Source organism: Falco biarmicus, chromosome 9 (assembly GCF_023638135.1).
Source record: "Falco biarmicus isolate bFalBia1 chromosome 9, bFalBia1.pri, whole genome shotgun sequence".
NCBI classification, from domain to species: Eukaryota; Metazoa; Chordata; class Aves; order Falconiformes; family Falconidae; genus Falco; species Falco biarmicus.
The window spans coordinates 54,885,855-54,894,899 of NC_079296.1; the positions used below are offsets into that span (position 1 = coordinate 54,885,855).

At 40.9% G+C, this 9,045-nt stretch overlaps 1 long non-coding RNA gene across 1 annotated transcript; it reads left to right on the forward strand.

Annotated features, from left to right (window-relative positions):
- Positions 1-1,677: 1,677 nt before the first annotated feature.
- On the forward strand, positions 1,678-8,791 carry LOC130155496 (uncharacterized). Its single transcript, XR_008824093.1, has 2 exons — positions 1,678-1,774; positions 2,035-8,791. It is a non-coding gene; the product is annotated as an uncharacterized LOC130155496 (long non-coding RNA).
- Positions 8,792-9,045: the final 254 nt, after the last annotated feature.

Genomic DNA, 9,045 nt, shown 5'->3' on the forward strand with positions numbered 1-9,045 from the left:
GTATTTACCGTTTGTTTTCTTGAACCTGTGGGATCTTTCATCATTCCATAGAGAACTATCTCAAAGCTTTTAGTTTTCAAGTAAGATCAGCCATTCTCATTTTTCTGAAGCTCTGGAAAGATGTACACGGGAAAATCTCTGACACAGGAGACTCTTAGGAAATATTGTAAAGGAGAGAAATACATTTATAGGAATGGAAGGAGGAAAAGAACATTGTTAAAATCCTGCTACTAATGCACTGTATGGCATGTACCATGAGTTTTTAATAGCTGTTGTGACTCAGCAAGAAAACATGCCCCTAGTTTTAATAAATCTAAGGCTGCTGAGTGAGGACAGCTCTTTGAAACAAGTACATATTTACCAACCCATTAATGCTTCATACACTTTACTATATACATAGCAGTATTCTGACTTGCAGATTGTAGCTCTTAATCTGAAATAATTAAGGTTGATTTCCCCCTCAGTATTTCAGTTCACAATGTCTTTGATTTACACCCAAAGTCATGTACACTTCCATTTCAATGGCACTTCATTTGCTTGAATGCTTCTGATGTCATGAGATGAGTCCACCTATTTAATTATATAAATTTTTCAGTAAGCTATATGCTTTCTTTTTTCGGAAGGGGGAGGTAAAATGGGTGTATGAATACGAAATGACTTCTCTATTTTAACTTCAAAGGGTAGCTGGACTGCTTCAAAGGATTTCTTTGCCAAAGAGAAATCATGGGTTTTGAAAATACTTTAAAAAAATAACCCACAGCTGGATTGTACATGTCTATGCTGAAAAAAATTTGCTCTCAGATGACTTGAGCAATTCTGGGCAGTGGTGATTTCTGTATACCTATAAGACGCACTCATTATGTAAGCTTTGATTGGCAATGGTTGGTGCCTCCAGGCTCTTAATCTATATAACTACATTTAAATTAAAAATAAGGCAAAACATTTTGCTACAACATGTCCCTTACGTGCTCTATTTAGTATTCTCCTGTTGTCACAGAGATTGCTAAGGGAAAACTTAATTTATCTATTTACCCTTGTGGAATGTCTGTTTAAACATCCTTCAGTGGAATTCTTTTAAGAGTCTTGATTTCTCTAGTAATTCCATCCCTAGTACTTCTACTTAATATTATTTAATTATTGCGGTATAGCCACGGGTGAAATACAGTGTCATCTGCTGGTGTTCATTACCTAAGAGAATCAGATGACACTGTTGTTAATAAGCAATGTCTGCGTTTCTGAAAAAAGGACCTCATGTAACACATGCTTAAATGTATGGTTAACATTCCTCTTGATTTAATAAGGTTTGAATCGAGTGAGAAGGGAATCATAAAAAAGAATAATACTTTTCATCCTGATGCTATCTCTAGTAGGTCACTGTGCTGACATGAATAGATATTCCTTGGAGTAATGCGTTTCTCTGTTGTGTCTGTGGGTGGCGGAGGCAGATGCCTTGTGGTTCCTGAATAGAAAAACAAGGTATAACTGCATGTTATTTACGGAAAATAGATGAAGTTTTCATTTGGAAAAAGTTTTCTTTTTTCCCCAGGAAGCTCGTTACCATGTTTTATTTTCCAGTATTAAACTGAATAGTTTTCTACACTAGAAATATCAAAAAAATCCGCATATCAAAAAAGACTTTTAATTTATTTTTATTTTTTGTTTCCAAATATGGGTCATCCTGAATTATTTCAGTAGAGATGATGCTACCTAAGAGTGGAAACTTGATCTCCTGGCTTCTAAAGTAGGATGCTTTTCTTCAAATTAGCTGAATATGGTAAGTCTATGAAATCTGGGAGATGTACACTGGTTCAGTGTATATACATATATATATACATGTATCTATCTATAAGTGAAAGTTCATATGCAGACATCTTTATATACGTACAAACACTCCACACTTGTCCCCTTGCATCTCCAAGGGGACCATAGTGCTACTGAATGCTGAAGTATACTTCAGCAGATAAATTTCCAGACTAGAGAAATGCAAATGTTTTCGTTTTTAGGTGTCAGTCTTTTTTTTTTTTTTTCTCCCAGCTGATCGTATTCTTTTGAAGCTATGGGGTCTGTGAACAGCAGTACACTTGAAGCTATAAAAGCAAGCCAACATTTCTTCATAACGGGAAGCGTTCCATGAGTCAGAACAGAAGTAAAATTCCTTCAAGCTACATTTATGGCAGACATTCACTGGGAAACATGAAAGGAGCGTTGATCAGAAATGTGGACCTTTGGAACGGCAAGGGGTTTTGTCTTCTGAGGCTTGTCCTTCCAGTGAATCTGTGTATCGTCCACAGTAAGAAATCAAAATAGCAAAGGTTAATTTAGGAAGAAGGTGGGTGGCTGTCGGATAACTTGCTTAAGTTGTTATTGTTCTTGGTGGTTTTCTTCCATGTTGCAATTGGGAGGGAAAAAAAAATATCACAAAACGGCCTCTTCCTTTCTTCCTTTTCCTCACATTTACCTTTCCAGGGAAGCACCTGAGCACTTAGTTTTGGGTTGGATAATGTCCACTTTTGACTCTGTGTGGGAAAATGGAAACATGAACTTGGTTGGGGTTTCTGTATTCCTGAAATCCGGTACATCCCAAAAGAATATTCCTGAAATACTGAGTGTCTGGGAGAACGAATGCAGGATTGTCTAAGATGGAGGGTTCACTTTCATGAGGAAAAACATTTTCATCTGCCTCCCTTGTTCTCTGCACGCCTGTTGTTTCAGGTGCTGAAGAGCTATTTAACGGAGAGGAGATTTGTTTCTTCCATTTCCCTTTGCTGATCTCTCCTCTTATATCAAAATGACTTGATGACACATGAGAAAATGAAGTGCACTTGCTGAGCCTTTATGGAAGGAAAAACCTGTATACCGTTAAAAGCTGTCTATAGTGATAAATAGGCAGTTGGCAAGTGGCTGCTCTGGTTTTCCAGTGTGTTTTTCTCGGAGAACCTGCAGCAGATTGGCTATAATTGCTCATTGCTCTCCATTAGTAGATCTCCCTCCTGGCAATTCTTTAATAGTTTACATCTCTTGGGGCTGAAAATTACTATTTTAATTAAAACAATTTGTTTCAAATGGGGCTCCCAAATCCCCATATGATGTTTTAGAAGCCTTGGGCAAAGAGCTGAAAATGGAGAGTAGCAATTGTTTTTAGGGTTTGGCGTGAGGCTGGAAGTAGGAACTGGGATTTTCACACAATTTCCAAGGCTACGGCTTGTGGTGGGGCAGAATAACCCTCAAAGTACTGAAACTGAGTAGGACGGAGATTTTTGTCTTCTAAATATTATATTAATTCACAGGGGTGGAGAAAACTTCCCCAAGTTTCAGTTTAGACTCATTATTTTCTTTGCTTTTGTGTAGATTGAGAGAAAAAAAATGTTTTTCTGGTGAAGGAAAGGTGAAAGCCAAAGAAAAGGGACCTTGGACACCTAAATGCTACGAGCCCACACTTTGGAAGTGAGATTGAGTAGCCAACAGCCATGCGAGGGGGGTGTACACGCGAGGCAGGGCTATTTATTGCTTTGCAGATGAAGCCTGGACCCACAGAGCCTGGCTCTCCCTCTGCACCCAGGGAGGCAGGAGACTCCCAGGGGCTGCGCTGTTTCTCAGCTCTCGGGGGTTTAGTGTCCAGCTGCTCGATGTGCCCAGGGCTCCTGCTGTGAGGTGGAGCAAATATTTTGCCCACATGAAGGTGCAGGTCTTACACAGAAAGTTTTCATTTCTGAGGCTGAGCCCTGAAGGTCCCAGCGTGGTGAATTTGCTGCATCCTAGCAGCTTTGAGAACTACACAAAGCTTCATTCCAAGCAGTATTTTATTCTTTTTATAAGTGTGTGAGTATATATATATGTATAAAATATGTATTTATCTTATATTATTTTTTTAGTATTATATATAACGTAGGTATGTGTATAATATATAAAAAATACACGTTCATGTGCTGTTCTGAAACATCCTAGTGGTGAGAGCACCTGCTGTGGAAACAGAAGATGCAGGTTCACTGTTGTCCTCGGACGGTGGGTACCAGCCTCCCACCTCGAGGGGAACGCTCCAGCCAGCTTCCCCATCCCCAAGGCCCATGCAACCAAGCTATGGAGCCAGGCTCCCTTCTTCTGTCTCTTCAGCCTCATAAAAATTAGGTTTCTTCTTCAGGATTGTTTCATCTTTATTTTATGGTCCTTCTTCCCCAGCCACCATTCTCACCGTTAGCCTGTTATACTACACAGCAGAAAAGGCACCTCCCCTCGGCAAAGGAGAGCCTGGCTGCTGGCATGCAGGCTTGTGATTTAAGCATCTCCTTGCAGAGTGGTTTCAGACTCTCCAACAGTATCAAACAGGCATTTAATTCATGCCTGCCAATAATGCCTGTTTCCCTGAACGCTGTTGCTTGCTCCCACTGCCATGGTGTGAATCCTGTTTCCTGAGGTTTGGTGAAAAGCGTAACTCCTCTCCTGGCTGAGATGCTAAGGTCTGTAACCCTGCCCCACATGGTGTGTTACAAGTGCTCAACGGTTGCGTTGGTATTAATGACTATGAATATATACAGCATGAAACGTTCACAGAAAGGCTCTTCAGCAATGCTCCTCTGTAGGGGGATAGAGGAGAGGAAGCTCTGGAGCATCAGCTTGCTGGGGGTGGGAAGACCTCTGGCATCTCTCCAAGCAGGGCTGGCCAGCACCCCATCCCTTCCACTGCAGCGATGCCCTGTTGGGAGCTGAGGGTGTAAAGCTGAGGGTCTGATGCAGCACACAGCTGCTGGGAACATCTGCAATGGGGTTTGGCAATCTGCAGCAGCCCGGAAAGCTAGATTAGACAAAAGCTATCAATTCATAGCAGGTTTGTCTTGAAATGTCTTGTTAAGTGCTGCTCGGCTAAAAACTCTGCATGTGCCTGGGTACAAAGCCTGGCTGAGGCTGGAGGTTCTTTCTGAAGATGTAATTCCCAAAGCTCCTACCTTCCCTGGCTGGAACAGTCTGAAATGATAATGCAAAGAGGTCTCTCTGTACTTTACGGCATGGCAAAAGAATCAAAAAACTCAAAGGCTAGGATTACCAAGGGCTCAAGATAAGAAGAGTGACACCATGCAGAACACATGAGAAAGTCTTAGGCTGGGGGAAAAAAATAATAATCCGTTGTGTAAGTGATGCAGCAGTCACGGCATGCCATCAGAGACTGATCAGAGGAGACAGCGAGCGCAGGCGCTCTGTTGTGCTGCCTTGGCTTAGGGTGGTGCGAGCGCGTGGTGACTTGCCTCTTGCCTAGCAAGCTCTCAGCTTTGCTATATAGGCTTGTGTAGAAAATTAAGCTGCTAAGGCATGACAATATATTTTGCCTTCTGTAGAACTGATAAGAGTTATTACTGTTCCAATGTTGCCATTATTTTATCTCCTGACTGGCCGCTTTATTCAATTTTCTTCGAGTCCATGTGCTTTGTGGTGTGCTCATTTTGCTCTTCCTTCCTTCCACCATTGCTTTATGCACTTCTCTCCAGGGTGGTTACTTCTGACTGCTTTGCTTAAGTGACCATGAACTATGGGTATGCATTAGTTTAAACACATGCTGGATTATTAGGAATGCTTGGCTTTATTCTGGCTTTGTAATGAGCTTTATTTGCATTTTATTTGTGCTGCTTTTGTTCTTGTTTTCCTGCTGCTGTCAAAACTGTGAGGTCTGAATAGTTTCTGGTATGTGCTTAAATCATATTATTTGCTTGTGAAGGTCTGCTTGTATGCCTAGCATCCAAAAAGACTTAATTTCCAAGGATATTGATAATTTAAGATCTAATTAGCTGCTCTGCAAAGGTATTTAAATGTTCAGACCTCTTCTATCCATTATGCAGGGCCATTTTTATCTTTTTGCCACAGATCCTATCCCGGTAGGTAGCGTGTCAGGCCTGCCAGGTTATGATGAAATTCCTGACCATCTGTTATCCACGGGCCGTTGGTCTCTGCCAAGTAGTGCACCAAAGGGAAGAAGACTGGTTTCTTCATGAAAATGTGCTTCTGCTTTCTTGAACAATCCCCAAATCAGCCTCTGCTTTTTTGCTGCTACAACACAGCTACCATAAGGGAAGGATATACCCATCATCAAATAATCGCAACTTTAAGAAAAGCAAGAAAAGAAGTGAATTCCTTATTGGAAGCGCAGATTCCCTTACAGGCTAGAGGAGTGATATTTTTTGCCTTACCCTTTGCAGCCGTGGCTGCCTTTCCCTGCCCAGGTTCGGCTCCCAGCCCTTGTGCAGCTGAGCTGGTGGAGCAGGCACGTTGGGAGCAGCCTGCACGCTGCTGGGGCTCGGCACGTCTGAGGGCTGCAGCAGGCTCCAGGTGGGGAGCCGGTGCCTCTGCACCTCTCTGCAAGCGCAGCCCCTGGTTTGTTCCTAGAGCTGGTGTTTTAATCAGCCTGGATGTGAACATGCCGTTTCTCCAGGATGTTTCGGGTATTTATGTTTGCAGCGTCGCAAGTTCAGCATTTGGTGCTGGAGCCTGGGCAGCAGCTCTTTGCACTCCCAGTCTTGGCGTGGATGTCAGCCTGCAGGCTGGCTGGCTGTAGGCTCAGGTCTTGCTGAGTTTTCCTGTCCTTTCCACTTGCGTCCTTGTGATGCTGAAGTTGCAGAAGTAGAAAAATACCGAGGGATTACTAAATAATCCTACAGTATCTCAACGGCCCAGAGAGATTGCTAAGGTTTAAAGTTTACAAAGTAATCTAATTGCACTGAAAGCTGTTTTCCTGGAGCAGGTCCAGCACCATCTTCGCCTGCGGGTTCATGATCAGCTCAGGGCAGAGCATCGCACAGCCCTGCAGGAGCCGGTGCTGCCGGTGGAGGCTGGGACGTGCCAGGGCTGCTGCGTTGTGGGCTTTGGCCTTGGCGGCTTCTTTCCATCCACCAGACTGGGCTGTGCTGGGGTCGTCTCTGTCTGACCAGAGCATGAACCCCGTATCCGGCACTGAGAAGTCCTCGCTCCATCTGGTTCCCTATAGCCTGCTAGGGCATCAGCTTCACAAGTCGTGAGACTTAACCATTCCCCCTACTTTTTTTTTCTTCTTTTCTTCCACAAAACCCAGTATATACACTTTGGTTCAAAGAAAAACACAGACTATGATTCATAGCACCTAATTACAGATGACAGGCCATGTTGTTGTTGTTGTTACCTGTGCTATTAGATGTTTTTGCTGATACATGATGCTGCCACTTTCCTGCAGCCTTGAACAAGTTTGCCTTTCATTACACCTGCAGATGTTAGTTTATTATTGGTATTTGTCATATGCTTCCAGCATATTTAGCAGGAAAAAACCCAATGCAAAGCATTTGCATTTTTTCCTTGTTAGCTTCTTTCTTACAAGCAAATATATACAATCAACTTACAGTTGTTTTAAACAAAACTTAGTTTCACAGCATACTGTGTATTATGATTTTCTTCAGATAGTCATAGACAGGTTCTGGAGGCAGCCTGGAAAAAAGGCCTAGAAAGAGATAGCCTGGAGAATGAATTTGTTCTGTTGGATATTTAATGACTTTTGCCATGATTTATGCTATCTTTAAGACAAGGAATTCTTTTGACAATTTAAATCCCTACACTGAAGTAAGGTAGTTTTTTTTTTTTTGTGTGTGTGTGTGTGTGTGCTGCCAGTAATATAGCGCACTTATTACAGTATGCACAGATTACCAAGATTTTAAAAGTCTGGCTAACTAAATTGTATTGTGTAATGTTTTTTGCATGGATTTTTGTGAAAATAGTGAAAACAGTATCCAGGGAAAAGCTGTGCCTTCAGTTTTAGTTTTTATGTTTATGAGTGTTTTTATGGTGTCTGATGAACTGAAAGGAAGAATATTTTTTAAACACAAATATCTTTCTACACACACATGCTCACACATTGCCTAGTATCATATAAGGCTCTTGCACTTTTCTACTTGTGAAGATGTTCTTTTAACAGTTATACCATACTACTCAATACAACTTCTGTATGTGTGAAAACATATTTATGAATTACAAATAATTATTAAATTGACCAAAAATTCTGGATTATTTACTTATCAAGTTGAAGTGAGCACTAATGAGTGCACTGAGCTGAAGAGAAATCATGGAACTAAATACCTGTTTTTCTTTTAAGCTGTTTTAGTTGGTCTAGAATTCTTGAGTGAGCTGATAAATATTGAGATAAAATATGATGTCCAAGTTAGAGTAGTTGCTGCAGGAAATCAAGCCAATTCAGGATATGATAAGAGACTTAGAAAACTTAATCTGCAAGGTACAGTAATACAAGAATATACCTCCTACAACCTCTTCTATTATTTTCTAAAAGTCGATGTGCCTTTGGTCAGTATCCTTTGGAATGACACTGAGCTTTAGGAAGCACACAGATTCTCAGGTTATGCCTCTGATTTAGTGATTTGCTCATGTTGGAGACAATATTTTAGTTTTGGAGCTGAACGTGTCTGTGTAAGATCACACAGCAACCTGCAGGGTGGTGGATGTTTTCAGATAGCAAAAGTGATCAGTGTTAAAGAACTAATAAATCTTATGCTCAAACTCAGCTTTTAAAGTAAATAAAACCATTTATAAGAAAAATTAAGGAATTAATATTATTTTTTTTCCTTCTGAGTATAATGCAGTGCCAGAAGTGAATATTTTTTGAATGTTCGGAGCCTACAGTCTCAGACTAGGTATACAAATGCCAGCTGGAAAGAACTATTATTCCGTAGTTATAAAAAGCTGAAAATACTGTTCATCCGATTGTCATGTTAACCTTAAACTCAAATGTAGCTCCCTCAGTAGACCTATAATAAAATGAATAATTATTTCATGTCCTGCATAGCATTATATATAGCAGGCAAGTACTAAGCCATCAGTTGCTGTCACTGCTGTGAAAATATATATGAGAAAAACAAATCAAGCTTTCCATGCAGCAAGAAATGTTTTGTGTTTTTCAGTGTTGGTTATTGTAAAAAAACCCCATACTTTGAAGCTGAAAATTTAATTTCCATTCAAGAAAGCTGCTTTCTTTACAAGCAAGCAATCCTGTAAAATTAATGGGATTAATTAAGATATACATGTTTT